The 18,954-nt window shown below is 37.9% G+C and overlaps 1 long non-coding RNA gene across 1 annotated transcript; it reads left to right on the plus strand.

Moving 5' to 3' along the window:
• The first annotated feature begins 914 nt into the window (after positions 1–914).
• Positions 915–2,092, plus strand: LOC121320498. The gene is made up of 3 exons (XR_005950860.1): positions 915–1,023; positions 1,465–1,501; positions 1,788–2,092. It is a non-coding gene; the product is annotated as an uncharacterized LOC121320498 (long non-coding RNA).
• The last annotated feature ends 16,862 nt before the right edge of the window (positions 2,093–18,954 follow it).

Below are 18,954 nucleotides of genomic sequence, written 5' to 3' on the forward strand. Positions count from 1 at the left end.
TGAGGGGGACTATGCTTGTGAATTAATATCATCTCAGGGCAGCTTCAAAACAATATGGCATCTTGTCATAGAACAAGGTATAATACCACCATCTAAAAATGCATTTAAATTTAATATAACATATGACAGTATACATCACTATTATTACTCCAAACAATCCCTTACAACAGCACCTCACTGCAGTTTTTAAGTTTGTATTTTAATATATATTTTGTTGATCCTGTTATCGGTAGCAACTTATGACAATAGTTAGTACCATATACCTGTCATTTTTGGCAAATGTTGAGATTTACTTTAAGGCCTCGTTAATGTCCCAAATTTCCATTAGATTAATGGATTGTTTGAAAATGGGTATTATTCAGCATCAGTGTTGGGGAGTGATGCATTACTGTAATCTGATTACATTTTTCTGTAACAGTAACAGTTCCTTTTTCAGGCAGATAACACAATGTGATAATGTCTTAGATTTTATGTAATAAAATGATGCATTTACTTTTAGTCACCATTTTTTAAAAACAGAATATGAATAACGCATACCATAACAAATAGCAAAGCGCTTCAACAGTGCAAGCCAAACTTTACATGTCACATGAATGCACTTCTCATATCACATTACTGGAACGTGTGGGTTTGACAGCTAGATCTTCAAAGAATATTTCAAGCTGTACATCTGTAAAATGTAACCTGTCGCTGAGGAGTGACTGTTTGTAGCTGTAACAAGTTACAACTTTGTTCAAGTCACTTCAGTAACGTTCCTGGTTCTATTTAACACTGAAAACTGCAACATTTTTATAACCGAATCCTTTGGTTATGCCAAGATTTTAATATCCAATATGATCTCTAAGTTACAAAATAAAATGTGTTTTGAAATAAACATTTGCTTTTTTTTTACTTTGTAGAAAACAACAGCCTGACAAAGGACAATGCATATCAATATTATATTGGCTTGTATACATCCCTGGCTGCAATAGCATTTTTTTCTGTATCTTTCGTCATCTTCTGTGCAAGAAAAGAAACCTGTGTGTGAGTAATGTTTTAAAATACCAAAAAGGACCAAATTGAGATCCATCTTAATACCATGTAAATGTCTCTGGCATTAATAATGTTTTAAGATGTTATTCTGCTACGTGTACAGTACATTAACTTTGTTACAATTTCCTTTCATGTCTTTACTGCTCTAATAATACAAACATAAGCAGTTGTCGGACGAGATGCCAAGAAATATAGGCTATATAAATTCATCCCCCATCTGGGTCCAAGTTCAGTTGGACATGTTAACCACAAATGAACGGTGTACTAATGTTTAGGTTGTGGTTAACACTGTGGACCACCATTGCGTGCCAGAACAGCCAATCGTGAGTCAGTATACATGGACTATGGTCTTTAGCCTATGTAGTATAAATAACAATCCCTTATTTATATCAAATGTGATTATTTAATGTGTCATTTTTTTCTCTTCTCTAGATCACATCCAAGTGAAGAAAGGCACAAAAATAAAGAGGTATACATTAATCTTCAAACCATTATCTTAAAACATTCAATATTATAGCACCTTAGCTTACTTTACAATGACTTACTCCATAAAGTTACAGGCCAGTGTTTTTCAACCTCAAGTCTAAGGTTCTTGGTCATGAGCAACATTAAAAACATTACCATATCTACAGTATAGCATGCAAATACATGTGCCGATATAAACAATAAAAGAGCAATGTCAATGTTAGTGAACCGCAGCAATAACAAGATACAGTAAGTTGGTTATTTCACTGTGTTAATTACTTTCTTTCCAGAATGACTGCAGCAGCAACACAAGACAAGAGAACAGCAGTTTTATTGAAAGAACCAACTCTTTATATGAAGGAATAATAACAGCTAAAGAATGTCACAACTCAGGTGCTTCAAATGCATGAAGTGAAGAACATTTATTGGGAAAACTCTCTTGTTTCTGATTTAGTAAGCTGCATGCTCATTTTATCTGACCTTCAGCATGATAATTATCACACTGATTGTGGCACTTGCATGACTCACACAGCAGTGTTTTTACTAAGTAACTGCAGACCCCAGAGTCAACTTCCTCTATACAATATAAAATATTAGTTGTGTTTTTTTTTATCACAAGGTCTGTCTGTTTTTTGTTTTCATTTCTATTTTGTATGCCTTTGGACTACTGTGTATCAAAACATAAACCTGTAGTGTCACACTGTCTATGCTAGAGACAAGTCTAACAGCACAAATATCTGAAAGAGCCATTCAGACTCTCTTAATAGTGGGAGCAAAGTAATTAGCTGTGCATCCACCCCCATGGAAATAAAGTATTTTCCACCTGGTTGCAAGGTGAAAAGAAAATAAGGATGTTTATTCTTAAAAACAAATGATTAACTGATGTTTGTTCAGCTGTGGTCAGTATCACATCCGCCTCATTTTCAAGTTTGTTTCCACTTGATGTACCTCATTAGAATTGACTGAAATGGGCAGCATTCATGCAGAAAGCAAAGACCAAACAGTAGGAATGCAGAAAAGTCTCTGGCGTCTTTTCTATTGATGTAAATGGTGGCAGATTTAATTTTAGCTATCTATTAAATCATTAATAGAAGGAAAGTTTGCGAAAATCAACCTCAGTGTGTCAAAAATCAGTGCGTGTGAGTGTCTTATGTGTATTTGTGCCTGTAAAAGTAAATAAAACAACAGGCTTTGTTCTAATTTATTATTGAAATGGTGGCTGAATTTAGATCTGCTTCTTTGTGCAGCTGTGTGCTGAGAGCTGATCCACTGATTCATTGTTAGGAATCCCAATTTGAAAACATGTATTTGAAACAGTACAGTCAACAATGATTAAACATGTTGTATAAAGCAAAATTAACAGGAAAGTAAAATAATAATATTTGAGAGTTTAGAAAACTTCCCACTCATTCAAAACACAATATACACAAAACCAGAAACTGGGTTTAGTAGCTTTGATCATTTACTCTAGATGTCACCATTGTTTAATATCTTGTAGTTGTGTTAAAAGGTTTATTACTTTTATTTACATAAGTACTGTACATATGTGATATGTATAATATTTGATAGTTCCAATGCTATACATTAAAAAGAAACAACAACTAAGACATACGTGGACATGAAACTTGAGTTAAGAGATTGTATTACCGTTTTCAACCACTAGATGCCCTCACATACCTGTAGTAGTCTACCTTAGGATAATGAAACGACAAGAAACTTGCCAGAAAAAGCAACAGCCATCTGGAACAGCTGTTGTGGTAAGTTAATGAATTATTTTTCAGATCTAACTTTTCTGCTGTAAATACATCTACAACACTATGTAGAACATTAGAGACTTTATATTTTAGGATTCAATGAGCGCATTAGTCTATTTAGCAGCCGCCCTTGCAGAGAAAAGTAGTCGCTGTATGACATTTGTGGAACACGAAAATACAAAGCAAAACAACTATGTCAGAGGACTCTGGAAAAGGGCGGTTGGGCTATCCCACATTCCAACTGTGGGCTGAAAGGAACCAGCGGCTAAGCAGTGCAGATAACACAGCACTTTGACATGTGCAGGGATAGCGGTCCCTAGATTGACGCTGAGGTCTAGCTCATCCCACAGTTCAGCTATGAGGTCAAGGATGACCTGCAGAGTGAGACGATAACGCTTTAGCACAGCGTCCTCTGGCATCCCAAACGAAGAGACACTGGGATTGAATATGTGGGGTCTTCTTCACCTTGTCCCTTCTCCTACGAACGTGTTACTGTCTCTCCTCGACAACAAGAGCCAAATATCGTAGCATCAGGAAGTGTACCGCAGCAGCCATCCTGAAGCCAATGACAGGTCTCTGCCCGTCTGTGCTTTTATACAGCTCTTAGTTACTAGCTTCTACAATGGTTTGCACCTTGTAAGAAGAGGTGTAAAGTTTGTGGAAAGTCAGCAATTGCCTAACTACAAGGCAAAATCCTTACAACACATTATAATGTTTGCGTCTGCTTAGTATCCAGATCCCATCCAATTCCATGCTCTTTTCTTCATTTGAATGCATTTCAATATAATTTTAATGGATTAATCACGTCAAAGTACAAATTTTTTAGGTAACTGAAGAAATCTTTTTTTTTTTGTACAAACTCCATGTGTTTAATAATCATTAGTAACACCATTGTAAGCTTACTTGTGCAATGTCACATGAATTGTAGATATAAATCCAATAACATACGTTTTTAGAATACATTTTGATGGCGTTGCTATGTGTATTTTATTTATCCTGTGCCAAAAATAAATATCATATCTGATAATATCTGCTCTTAAATAATTACCTGTATTAGTAAATTTTAAGTAATAACACTGGCCATTTGCTAATTCTGTTTACAATCAGCTGAACAAAGTAATTAATTAATTAATTAATTTTATTCATTAGATTTTTGTCTAAGAAACAAACTGCAGCAAGCACCAACTGGTGCAATAACGCACCAATGTACCGCTAATGCAAGATTGCACCAATGTAAGTCTATGATAAACAGGCTTGCAACTGTTGCAAGCTCCAGCTTATTATATATTTCTTAACTCCCACACATGCTACCCGGAAGCAATCACAGGGCAGTCCAAGGGTGATTCACGGGCTAATTTGCAAGCTCCTAGTCCTGATTTTCTGCTGTGTGCATGCAGTTAACTAACCCCATCCATGATAATGGTGCAGCTAGTCTCTACGCACCATTACTCAGCCCCCCCACCAGGTACTCAGCCCCGTCTGTGGTCTGGACAGTTCCCCACCCCCGGTATGGAGCCAGTCGATTGTGGTGGAGTCCCACCTTCTGGTCCCAGTTTCAGTTTTAGACCTGCTTCCGACTGGGGTATATACCTAGTACAGTTCCCTGCACAAAAGTGCCGACCCCTCACCCAGGTGTCATAGTGCCTTTTCTGGTGAATGTCCGCAGCCTGCGGCTGGTCACGGGCAAAGCGATAGGCATTAACAGCATTAATAGCTTAGTCGGGGTCCCGAACTCCTGGCACAGCATTAGTAAAATGGGAGTACAGTGAACCAAGGGCAGCTGGACATCCCAATCTCGCTGGTTGTCGGTGATGCAGGTCTTATGGCTTACCAGGCGTTGACACATCTATGAAAAGACCCTGGACTGAAAATTGCACCACTTGTCTAACTGCATCTCCTTTGGCACCACGAACCGACAAACTAACCGCTCCAGCAGGGCTTCTGCCACAGTCCCCGTCTCTTGATCAGGGATGGTGCAGGCTTCTAGCCATTTGGAAAAATAGTCCATGGCCACCGGATGTAGTGGTTCCCTCGAACTGAGCGAGGAAAGGGACCAGAATATATATTGGCTGTGGGTGCGTTTTCTATCTTGCCAGATATTTCTTGTATTTATATTTTGTGGGGAGTTATCAACACCACTGAATTAGTTTTATGTTTACATGTTGTATATTTAAAATATTTGCGTGCAGGCATTGTGGAAGCGAACGGCACTTTCTGAAGTGTGTATTTCGATGCCATTTGGTGATAATAAATAATAAATACTTTTTTTTTTCATTCTATAGATTACAACACAGAGAAGGTAACCAGAGAAATAACCCTAGAAATCAGGTAAACTAGCCTTGTTATACTGCCATTGGTTCTGCAGTACATACGGGACCAGATTCTCCCATTTTTACTTTATTCCTTCTTTTCTCCGTATTCTCTGTACCTTACTCTACTACACTATACATTCTGGCTCTTTTCAAGCGAGCTACTGGAACAGTATGACTATGAACTTCCCCCTGCTCTTTGGGGATTCCTCAGTAACACTTGAATTCTATACCATTGTAGTGGTGTGCTTTTTGTTTCTTTTTTTAACTGCCTACCATGTGTTCTGGTTTTTGGGTATGGGCTTATGTTTCTTATGTCTGGGTGTGTAATGACTTGACATTTCTTGTTTTTTTTTTGTTTGTTTGTTTTTTTAAATACACCTGTTTTTATTAATGGAATTACACTGTAATAAAAATCGTTAAGTAGTTACAGTAAAGTGGAATTAAGTAATAAAACACACACTGCTGTGGGGAATCTGTACCAAACATGTCAAAACTAACTGTTAAGTGACTTCTAATCCATCACCTTGTTTAATTTTGGGTTTATTTATTTATTTATTTACTGTATTTGAATTAACATTATCAATCACCCAGTTTTATATATTTTAAAACAGTTATCAGTGTTTGAAATTATATATGAGTCATTTGAAATGCCAAGAACAACCAAAGCCAGACACATAAGACAGAACCAGAGTAACTCAACACAGTACAGTTTGGATAAACGCATGTCATAAAGAGTCCACAGTGACCGCAGCCGGAATCAGAATGAGTGCTCAGTCATACCTCTTCAAATCCAGTATTTAAAACAAGGAAATACCAAAACTCTAACAGCTAAAGACACAAGGCATAACTACTGTACCTGGAGACAAAAGTCTCCCTTGCAGATGTAACATCCTGGTCTCAGATTGTATACATTTGAAAAGCAGTATCTTCGCATAGGCGCAATCCTCCCTTTAATTAAGTAACCACACCCTTCCTTTCACACATTATTTAGAAAATTACAAACCACCTAAAGATATGTTCAGTTTGAATATGTGCATATATGCATTCAGTGTTTCTTTCTGTTCCAGGTATGTTCAGGCTATTGCAGCAGTTACAGTAAAGGGCGGGAGATTGGCCGCCCAATCACTTCCGGGTGGGGAAATAATCATGTCCTATTTCAGGCTCAGCGCTCCCTACCAATAACACGGTAACAGCGCTGCATGTGTCTGACTCAGACACAGACAGCTCTGCTTCGCAATTCTGATTGGCTGCCTCGCATGCCAATCTCTCCCCATTTCCTATTTCTACGCAATTCTTCTTCCGCTCTCTGTCTGTGTTTGTTTTTGGATCCTCCTCCCCTTCCTCCTCTCCTTTCTATACCGCACTAAACGCACAAGGGCTACCTCTGGGGGGTGGGGGGGAGTGAATATCACTCTCCCAGCTGTCTGGGTCGGCCTCCTCAGTATCCACTGCCACCTGACAGTTCCTTGCCAGGTCATAGGGGACCCCCAGCCACATCCTATCCTTTTGCAACTCCTGCGCTTGCCTCCATGAGCTTCGACCCGGCTATCTAATCTTTTCTCATTCCCTTTCAGGTTAAGTACCTATTCGGCTCTCTCTGCAGTATGCTAGTACATCCATCCGCTGGGACGGGCCGCTGTCTTGGGGGGGGGGGGGGGGGGGGTTGTCTTCTTCGTCTCTCCTAAACGGACCCAAGACTTCTTTTCCTAAACTCTTCACGCCGCCCAGCTGCCAGCCTAGCTGCCTGAGTTTGTTTTGTATTATCTCCTCTCCCCTGTCTCTCACTCTCCACGCCACCCAGCTGCCAGCCTAGCTGCCTGAGTTTGTTTTGTGTTATCTCCTGTCCCCCATCTCTTGCTCTCCAAACCACCCAGCGGCAAGAGGGTGCCGCCTGACCCGGCGAGACATGAGAGTTCAGGCTCATCATCTATCTACTTTTCCTAACACCAAAGTTACATAATCACTTCCCCAAGATCAATTTCACCCTATCCTAACTTCACTCAAAGCCCACGCAGACGCCCAGTGAATTATACATTTGACATTATGTGTATGTGTGTATCTTTTATAGTTACGTTGTTTTTAATCATTATGTTTAAATTGTGTGTGAATGTGCTTTTATAGTCCAGGTTTAGAATCCTCACATTACATGTAGCTGACCCTGAGACAGTGGGAAGGTGCATTAGTGTGTGTGTTGGGGGGGGTGGCAAGTTATTTTAAAAAACAAGATGGATGCACTGCTCAATGTAGCATGCGGTGAACCATAAAGTCAGAGATCACCATCCCCTTTCTCACAGGAAGTATGTGGTAGGCTCTCAGTGTGTGATGAGAGAACGGCTACCTCGATTATTGGACAGAAATCAGTCGGGTTGTAGGGGAGTCAACAATTGCTTACAAAAGTAGCTGAGCTGAACTGAGTCAGTTTGAATCTCGTGCTTATATGATTGTATTGGAGGTATACTTTTCTTGTATATAAAGTGTTTTTGAATCAAAAACCATTTGTCAGCTTAATTATTTCACTTTGATACTTTAACTTGTGTTATGGATTTTTTTGTTCCCTTAATTTTCTTTGGTATGTTTCTTTGTGTCTTTATTCTGTTTATTTTTTTATCCATCCCAGTTCATTTAGAACAATCTGTGTCAGAGATACCTTTTTTGTGTCAAAGTTAATTGTAGTTTATTCTGGATAACCGTTTTCTTTCATTTAGTTTTTTTTTTTTTTTTAAATACTGTGTTTGGTTTTTTCGCACTCTTCTGGCCAGATTCATCAGAGAGATTCATTGCCTCCAGAAGCAGTTTCTGCTCTTGGCAAAAATTGGTGCACACTTGGTGCCTATCATTGTCCCTTAATTAATTTATGAAATTGATTGAATCACTTTTCAAAATCACGTGCAGTTCAGTATATTTCACTTCACAAAACCAACACCCAAATGAAAATGAAAGGAGCAGAAACTAACAGCACAGCTAACAACAGACCGGTATTTTGAAATGAATAAATCCAGTCTACCCGGCACTCTTATTATATCCCTCCTCACGCCTTTACCATGTTACTTCATTTTTTAAGCTCTAACATAAACTTTGACTGTGGACTTAAAAAAAAAAAAAAACTATATATGGCTAATATTACCTAATAATAATAACCAATTTGCTTGTCATATGATAGTTGCTTTAAAACTGATTTGTGTTTCAGTGATATAGTACATTACTTAGTCTTGAAGATGAATGGTGTTCTGTTAATTCTGTAATTTTCTCCGCCCTGCTCTCAAGGATCATATTTTTGTGATATATGGAGGTTGGTCCCTCCAAACTTAGGAGCTGTATATGAAAATACGCAACAGGAATAGTTTAGATTTAAAAAAGAAAATAACCCTTTAATTGAAAGTGATGCAGCACTGGTCTGATCTGAAGCAATTTTGCTCTCCAAATTAAATTGGACATCATACTTATCCACTCTATTATATAATAATAATATAGGTATTTATTTGTAAATCACAATTATTACTTTGGACATACTAGGTTTCTGTTTGCAGACTAATAATATTTGGCCAATTATAACTGGTTTTTAGTATAGGAGGTTCAAACAATGTATAGCTCTGCTCTCACTGTATCACGCAAACAGTTTTCGAGTCAAGTCAAAAGCCATATCTTCCCAGCAGAATTCTCTAATGTGTTAAGCAATGAACACGAACAAGCAAATGAATTGCTTTTGTTCACACAGCAAATTACTGTGTGAGTGTGTGTGTTTGTGGTTTGTCAGTGTGTGTGTGTGTCGGGGGGGGGGGGGTATTACTCTGTTAGCCTTCTGCTTGCACATTAGAGAGTGAAGCTCATTTCACCACTTCCTGTGTATAGCCTCTTGCTAGCAAACTTGAAACTAGCCATTTAGTCTTAAGTTTGTTTGTTGCTCAAAATGTATACATGATCAAGGTTAAATACAGAGAAGAATGTACTGAATGAAAATGTATTTCTGTACCTATCAAAATAATGAGGAAAAGTGAATGCCTATAAGATGTATAGTTGACTTTAGTTTTATTATTTCTACCAAAAGGTGTTACTGATGCGCAGTTTATCCAATTAAAAACTTGACGAAAAGTTTTCTTATTTCAAAGACTGTATGACTTCTCCCACACACACATATCTGTGTGTTGTAAGACATCATTATTTTACAATAATTTAGTATCTGCTCTCACTGGGTTTGCTTTATGGGGCTCTTTATAGTGATGAGAAAACCACACGCTGTCAGTATTATCTTTAAAGCTTGTTTGTGACCTCACCCAACAATATATTTTTTACCACTCAAGCTTTGCAGTGTTTATAATAGATACATAATTAAAATATTCAGAGGAGATGCTCTTATAAAATTTTACCAATATAAATTTGCATGATACATATATGTGTGTGTGTGTGCCCTGCACAATGGGGTATTAGTGTTGATGTAATTTGTATGTGGAAATGGGTTTATTTCGTGTCATTTTTGGAGTTGATTTGTGTGATTTAAATTATTGTTTTATTGTTTTTTTTTTATTTTTTTTTAATTGTTTTAGTCGATTGAGACTTGCTGCCTGCTAGATTTGATTGAGGGGAAGGGCAGAAAGTGATTGGCTGTGCTGGTCCTCAATCAGCAGGTGGGCGTGTCTTGACCGATCGCATAAAAACATCCGGTGGAGATGGATTGGGGTGACTGCAATTCCCTGCTTCAGAGGGAGCTGCGTACACTCAGGAGGAGAGAGTCCGCTCTGGAGGAACGACAGCTACGCAACCCTGAAACTGCAAGCGGTGATTGTGATGGCAATGCCCAGCCAAGGCCATATGAAGCAGCAGGAGTCATCGTATGAACTCCAATGTCAAAGTGGATATGAGACTGGTAGTGATCAAGCCAGTTTGCTTAAAAACATAAAAAGTAGACCGAACATTTCCATCAAAGGGTTAAAATCTGGAATTGATTGGATGTGATCAGAAACCCAGAGGCACTGTAAACTGCTACTGCAGTAGGACCATTCTTTTTTTATTTTAAGCATTTTTTATGTTATTATTATTATTATTATTATTATTATTATTATTATTATTATTATTATTATTGAGTTATTCTACAAAGGCGGTGGCAAATGTTGTCACTCACTTTTATAGTAATTAAATTCAGATAAAAATGGCAAATAATCACATAATACTAAAATACTTAGTTTAATTAAGGTCTTTATGAATATTCACATTATTTTCTACTCTTTTAGCTGCAAAAGTTTAATTTATTTTACATTTCAAAGTCAGTGCGAGCATGAAAATTGGCCCGTCACTCATATTATGAGCAGAGGTGCTATGACATTTTTCTAGTCCCAAAAAATTTATTTTGATAGTTTTTAAAGCTTGGTTGTAAACAGGTGTATTTAAATATGTGTTTAGATACGTGGAGAGGTAGTAGTCTTCAATAATTATTTAAATATGTTTCATTAAATTTTATCACTCAGTTTAACGTCAATGGTGTTACCACAATGAAAACTCTCCATTACAATGAAATAAAAAGGCCTCAAGAAGTCCTTCCTGTTGCAAAAGGTCATCGCTTGGGCGATGAGCACATGGTGAGTGAGCGCACCCTTGCACTTTTCCAAAAATTTGATTAAATATATGGTTATTTTGTGTGTCACACTTGAAAGCATCAGTGGTGTTACTTCCTTTTATTGGTGGGAAAAAGTAATTTCAGCAAAAAATATCAAATACGCTTAATACTTAACTGGTACGCAAAGGGATGAACTTCTTTTCTGGGAGGCTATGGTCTCCATCTTGGAAAATCTCTCATTCCTCGAATTTGTCAGTGGTGTTACCGGTCTTGTTGGTAACACCACTGACAATGGGGAACATCACTGACTATTTGTGTCTTTTTAGATATTCTCCAGCTCCTAAACAAATGTTCAACATAAAAAGTATTTATTTGTTTTATTTATTTATTTAGCAATTATTATAGCACCTTTAGCCAAGACACTTTACAAGTTTTTAGAATTTGTATAATCTGAAACAGTTGGTGAAGAAAGAGGGTTAGATTATTGGGTAAGATTATTATGATGAGTGAGAGTTTATTCCAATGAAGGGGAGCAAGAAGAGAGAAGGAACGGAAATGGGATTGGGCACAGGGTGAGGGTGGGACATAGAGGGACAGTAGGGATTGGGAGCGTAAGGGACGAGGAGAAATATAATAGGAAATTAGTACAGCCAGATAAGGGCAAGGCCATGAAGAGATTTATATACTAGTTTAAGGAATTTGAACAGGCAATGGTGGTAAACGGAGCCAGTGTAGCTGGAAGAAGAGGGGAAGTGTGGAAAGAGTGGTGGAGGTTAAATATAATATGGGCAGCAGCATTTTGAATTTGTTGAAGTGGTGTAAAGACGTAGGAGGGGAGACCCAGGAGGAAGGAGTTACAATAATCAAGCTGGGTGAAAATGAGAGAGCGGACCAGGAGTTTGGTAGCGGAGAAGGAGGGGCATATTTTGCCGATGTTGAATAGGTGAAAACGGCAAGTGCGTGTTATAGCCAAGATATGGTCAGAAAGGGAGAGGATGGAATTGAATATGACCCCAAGGTTACGAGCAGAGAGGGTTGGAATGAATGGAACAAGGGGGGGGATGAAATGGTGGGGCAGGGTGGTGGAGGTGGGGAGGAGAAGAAAAGGATTTCAGTTTTTGATGGGTTGGTGAGGAGGTAACGGCATCCCATCCAGGATTGGATAGCGACCAGAAAGGCTGATATACAGGCGGCCAGGTCAGGGATAAAAGAGGGGAATGAAAAGAAAATCTGGGTGTCATTAACAAAGAAATGGTGGGGGAAGTTAAATGAGGAAATGTCACAGAGACGGCCGAAGTGGGCGGCGTCAGAACCAGGAGGAGGAATGAAATAGGCAGACAGGACAGATGAGATGAAATGATGGTGGCGCTTGCTGGCGCCGGTTTATTGAAAAATAAAACAGGTTTAACAAACACGAAAACACAGGATACGGCACTCTACGCCAAAATAAATAGACAAACAAAAACGGACTAAACTTAACAAAACGCTGCACGGACAGACACACTGACAAACACGGTGAGTTGTTAAATTAACAAGTATCGTGCTGGTCCCACCAGCACGCAATAGCAATTGTAAATAATTTCTCCTCTCTCTTCCGTTCTCCACTCACCGAGCACCCAACCGCGAGTATGTGAAAACGTGCATCTATATATACTGTTGTGCTGGGATTCAATTACTAATTAATTATTCACTTGCATCCCAGCACGTGAATTAATAAAGTGCAATTCCCCGTGCTCACGTATTATTACTTTTTACTTGCACGTGAAGTGCTGTGCAATCCTCTTGCCTAAATACACATATACATTTTAAACACTCGTGTTACACGGACCCGTTTATATCCCGTGTACCAATGTCTATACACCAACATTTAAACACACCACATGCAACACATAACAGATAATATACACAGGGGCGGGCACTTTGTCACAGGAAATTATAGCTTCTAGGGGTGAGGTGTACAGGGAGAATAGTAAGGGTCCGAGGACTGAGCCCTGGGTGACACCAACAGTCGGGGGGGGGGGGGGGGGCTAGTGAGGTTATTGAAGGCAACGGCAGAGGTGCCAAGTCTAGAGAGCGTGGAGAGGAGGATGGTGTGGTCGATAGTGTCAAAAGCAGAGGAAAGATCGAGAAGAATGAGGATAGAAGAAAGTCCAGCATGGGAGGAGTTGGCCAGATGGTTCTGTTATATATTATATATTTGCATTACTGTATTGCAATATCATAACCATATCTTATCATATGACTTGTCAGATATGGCAAAATTAAGTGCAGCAGAGAAACAAAAAAGATACAGGCACAATTGTTCCTTTAGAAAAGGTATTCAAAATATTTTAAACAATTAAATTGTTAGAATAAAGCATCTTAATTGATCCTTTTCAAAGTATTTTATACTAATGTCAGCTTTCAAAATGTGACATAGTTCTTAACAGTTCAAAAATTAATGAAGTTTGTTAATATAACAATGTGTCATGTCACTTGTGTTACATTGTGTCAGTGGTGTTACTGCACGGAGGATTGATGTTCTGGTAACAAGAATACCACAACCTAAATATTCATCTTTTCAACATGCCTACTTGTAACATTATTTGAAAGACAACATGTTAAGGACATACTTTTGCAAGTTTGATGAAACATATTCAATTATTGTTTAAGTTAGAGGAAAAATGGGCCAGCGCAAATCGATATGTAGCATGCAATGCAATTTTACACTTACTTTTAAAAAAATAAATAAATAAATATAAAAATCTTATTTTAGTATTGTTAGAAGACATTCCTTTCCTAAACATGCTGAGTAAAAAAAATTAACAACTAAGATTGTGGTTAACCAATATTTGCATTTTAGGTATGAGTAATACCACTGACAAAAGAGCAGCTTAACCAGTATTTGATTAAAAATATTAAAATAACTGAAATTCATTAAGCTCTAAAATTAGTTGTATAACAAAGATACAAATGCATTACACAACTTTTTCTTAATGAATGGTGAGTTTCATTTCCAAGATATTTTCAGATCCAAAAGCCACCGCATTTGTAGAATATATTTTATATTATTTATTATTATTATTATTTATTATATTTAAGGGTTTAATTAAATAACAGCCAAAATGGTTTATGCCAGACTTCTAGAACAAATGGTTGATTGTTATCGTCGATAAGTTGTAAATATTACTAAAGATACCCACCATGCAGGTATCTCAAAGTCCATAAACAAAACTAAATGTTAAAATAAATTTGTTCTGCATCGTATAAAATGGAGCTGATTTTACCAGTGCTAGTTGTAGATGCTAGTATAGTTACTATAAATGAGATACTAGCACACAGCTTTCATTAAGAAAACACTTATTTGACTCTTTTTGGAATTAAAAGTATAAATGCTAAACTTTGTTTCATTTTTCTTTGTCACCGTTCTAAGTGAAAAACCATCAATCCCCCACGGTAGCAAATCCGCCCGAATTTAATATCGGCCAAAATGTCCCATTATATGGTATGATCCCGGTCCCTACAACATTTTTGATTGACATTTAGTGATGTAATTTCCTCCCAGTCTGAATTCAGGCCAGCTAGAAGAGTAAAATCAGACCAGAGAATCTGGGCTCCTGTCCGAATTGGGTGCCAACTCAAGTAATTTAAAAACATGGAAACGGAGGTGTGGGGGAGGGGGGGACAACTCGAGCACATTCCCAGGTTATGTGGTTCATGTAAACATGGTATTAGTGTTTAGTTGCTATGCCCTTCTGACAGAGACAGAATGATTCTTGGTGATAAATCTCCTTCCCAACCTGTGAGGGCGCTGTGTAAAGGAAACAGCCCTGGACTGGATGGCCCGGCAATTCATTCCCAGGGTTAAGTGGAAGTCGGCTGACTAGAAAGGGGGTGGAGCTACGGTACACCAAGTCATCCACCCGGAAGGGAAGCGATGTGGCAACCACGGATTGGAGGAGAAGCGGTTGCAATCGCTAACCCTGACAGTATATAAGGGGTCGTTGTGTACGTCGATTAAAAAGCATTTGCTGGAATGGTTCTCACTGTTCATGTAACTACAACTGTATATGTTTCATAACTGAAAATAAAATCACAGTCATGCATATGATGTTTCTGAACATGTGTATATAATTTTAGTCATAATTATTATTATTTATTATTATTTATTTCTTAGACTACAGATTGGGTTAAGTGCAGAATTAAATACAGTAAAATAGGGAGCAGATATTGTCTGAGTAGGTGTGTCTTGATGAGGCGCCGGAAAGTGGTCAAGGACTGGGCAATCCTGACATCCGTGGGAACGTCGTTCCACCACTGCAGGGCGAAGGTGGAGAAGGAGCAGGAGCAGGCTCTCAAGGCAGATGAGTGTAGAGAAAGTACAGTCAGTCTTCTAGTGCAGGCAGAGAGGAGAGGTTGAGTGAGGGTGTAGGGAGAGATAAGGGTCTGGAGGTAGCTGGATGTAGTCAGGTCAAGGCATTGGTAGGGGAGTACAAGAATCGTAAACTGGATGTGAGCGGTGATCGGGAGCCATTGGAGTTAGCGGAGCAGCGGAGTAGCATGGGAGAAGCAAGGCAGAGAGAACACCAGATGAGCAGCGGAGTTCTGGATGAGCTGGAGCAGACGAGTGGCGGATGCAGGGGGAGTCTAGGCGGGAGAGTACCAGGGCCTGCACAAGGACTTGAGTGGAGTAGTTGGTGAAGAATGGTCAGATTATTTGTATGTTGCTCATGAAGAATCGTCAGGTGCGTGCTAGAGTGGAGATGTGCTGGGAGTTGCAGAGGCACGGGTCCAGGGTTACTCCAAGGTTCTTGGCTGAGGAGAAGGGAAAAAGTGTGGTAGATTCCAGAGGACTGAAGATAGAGAGATAAGAGGAGGGGGGGGGGGTGTAAACTATGTTGAATTACAATAAAAACAAAACAAAAAAACCCACTAATGTAGTAACACTGTCAACAGCTGCCCTAAACCATTAAGCATATGGCCATTTTGTATTACTGGATTCTGCTGAATCAATGCCCCCCAAGCCAACTTATTGACAAATTTTCACCATTAATTTACGTTTTTTAATTACCATGCACAATACTGCCTGAGGGGAATACTCTGGCTCATGAAAAAACTGCCTGGAAGTAGTTGCTGAATCAGTCAGAGTTAGGGTGAGGGTTATCCCTGGTTCAGATAACCTGGAGTTCAGCGGTTTGGGATCAGATGATAGGGACTCTGCAGTCTGATTGATTATGCTTTCCTGTTGTTACACTACAACCCATATTTTTTATTAGTTTAAATAATTCATTAATTCATTAATTACATGGCATCTTCTAGAAAGTTTGTTTTTGTGCAAAGGTTGATGAATCACGAGTGATATGAAATTATACACCGCCATTATTACCCCAAGCTATCACAACAGAACCTCACAGTAGTTTTTAAGTTTGCATTTTAATATATATATATATATATATATATATAGATATATATAGTATATATATATATAGAAATATATATATATATTCTTGTGTTGATCCTGTTATCAGTAGCATCTTATGAAAATAGTTAGTGCTGCATCCCTGTCATTTTTGACAAATGCTGAGACTTACTTTGAGGCCTCTTTAATGTCCCAAATTTCCATTTGATTAATGGATTGTTTTAAAATGAATATTATTCAGCATCGGTGTTGGGGAGTGATGCATTACTGTAATCTGATAAAATTTTTCTGTAACATTAATTATTCTTTTTTTAGACAGATAATGAAATGTGATAATGCCTTACATAATTTTAAAAAATGCAGTTACATTTAGCTTCAGCAGTGCAAGCCAAACCTTACATCTTACACTTCATATCATCTTACTGGAAAACGGTGTCAGCATGTGGGTTCAATAGCTGAATCTTCAAAGTTAAGTTTGTTTTTCCAATGGATAGAATGTGATTTATTTCAGGGAAATGTAACGGTACACATTGATAAAATCTCACCCTTTGTGTCTTGCTGTAAAATGAATATATTGTAGGTTTGTAATGCATTTATTAGAATTTAACAGATTCAGTAAAGCAGCTGTTATAGGTTGAATTGAACCTGCCTTTTCTGTTATTCATAACAATTATTTTTTTTCAATTAATATTATTTCATTTTTTTCTCTTTTCAGAAAACAGTGACCTTGCAGAAAACAATGACTTGTTCTATATTCCGGTACTCCCAGCTCTCCTGGTAGTTTGCATGTTTTCCATAGCAATGTACTATAAATGAAAACATTGCAATGGGTGAGCACTATTTAACAAAAAAATAAATAAATAAAACATTCCAAGACAATCTTCTGCCTGTCTGCTATGAAGCTGATGGACTGCAGTTACATCACTAAAGCTGATGTGGAACATTACTGCAGAGCAGCTGGAAAACAAGTCCAAGCTTTTTTGAATGTGACTATCGCCTGATATTAAAATATGTTAAGTGATCAAAATAAATATGTCAATATATTTAAAATATATGGTTTAATATACTTTTCATATTGGTAAAACAAATCTGCTTTAATTAGCTTCATTTCAAACTGCATGTGTGGCCTTCATGGGTAGTAAGTTGTTGACAAGTCAAACTAATCATCTGTATATGTTTTATTACTTGCACTACTTTTGTTAAAGGACTGGATTGTTGCTTCTCTTTCAATACAGTACATTTAACGTGTTAATTTTTGCTCCAATATTAACCTTTTTTTTTTTTTTTTAGCTCGTCTGGATAATTCTGCTCTGGTACTGACCAGGCTTCCTCAATCCATAGAAATCATGTTAAATTCATGTGACCGTTCAGCTCTCTGGATATAAAAGTTTTGATTTGAATTGTATGGGGGAGTTGCTCTGCCAGGTAAAGTCTGATTTTGAGGTAAAAAATGATAAAACCTAAAGGTTTGCAGTATGTGTTTGTTACACGATGGAGGCTGGGTGCAAACGGGCGCCTCTGGCTGCAAGTGAACATTTTAACCGCTGTGGAAAAAGAGCCGGGCTATTCTGCATTGTGGTTTTAGAGCTTCTAACCTCGGCAGGACAGAATCTGTGTCACACAATAGTGTCATTTATAGTGGGTTTTTTTTTTTTTTTTTTTTTTAAAGCATAAACTTCGTAGCTTCTAATGTCTTGAACTGTTACATAAGTATGAGTTATTATTTATCATTATGCCTGCTCCAGTCAAATAAATTCAACGCTAGTCTACTGCATTTCTGCTTAGCTTTTACAATTCCTGCTAATAAGGATGCTGTGTACATGCAAAATGTATTTTTAAATGTATACTGTAAATAAATACAGTAAGTTAACACTGATGTTTATATTTTCAAATTACAACACTGGCAATAAAATACTTCTTTTTGTGCAAATATAAACTGATGTTTATATTTTCAAATTACAACACTGGCAATAAAATACTTCAATAAAACACATTTAGCATTTTTGACTCGCACAGTTATATAGATGCTACCTCCAACCACTCCCCAGGATTGTTACAAAATAGGAGGTTCTCTACATTCCTTCTCTCCCTGTGTTTCAGTTAGAATTGTGACCAGCAGACAGTTAGTTTATGTTATGTCAGTTATGTTTATTGTAAACCTCAGGGATCATCTCAGTCAATCGGGTTCTGAGAAGGAGAAAGCAGCAGCATGACTGAAAATTGTACTCTTTACACAACAAAAGCTTGAAGTATTTTGGCTGCATTAAGTACCAGTCAAAAACTACAACTTGCTCTTCACAAGGTAGTATGGTATTATATTCATTGTATACATGGGATATGCTGGTGACATGTTCAACATTGCTAGGGAATATATCTATCTATCTATCTATCTATCTATCTATCTATCTATCTATCTATCTATCTATCTATCTATCTATCTATCTA

Source organism: Polyodon spathula, chromosome 9 (assembly GCF_017654505.1).
Source record: "Polyodon spathula isolate WHYD16114869_AA chromosome 9, ASM1765450v1, whole genome shotgun sequence".
NCBI lineage: Eukaryota > Metazoa > Chordata > Actinopteri > Acipenseriformes > Polyodontidae > Polyodon > Polyodon spathula.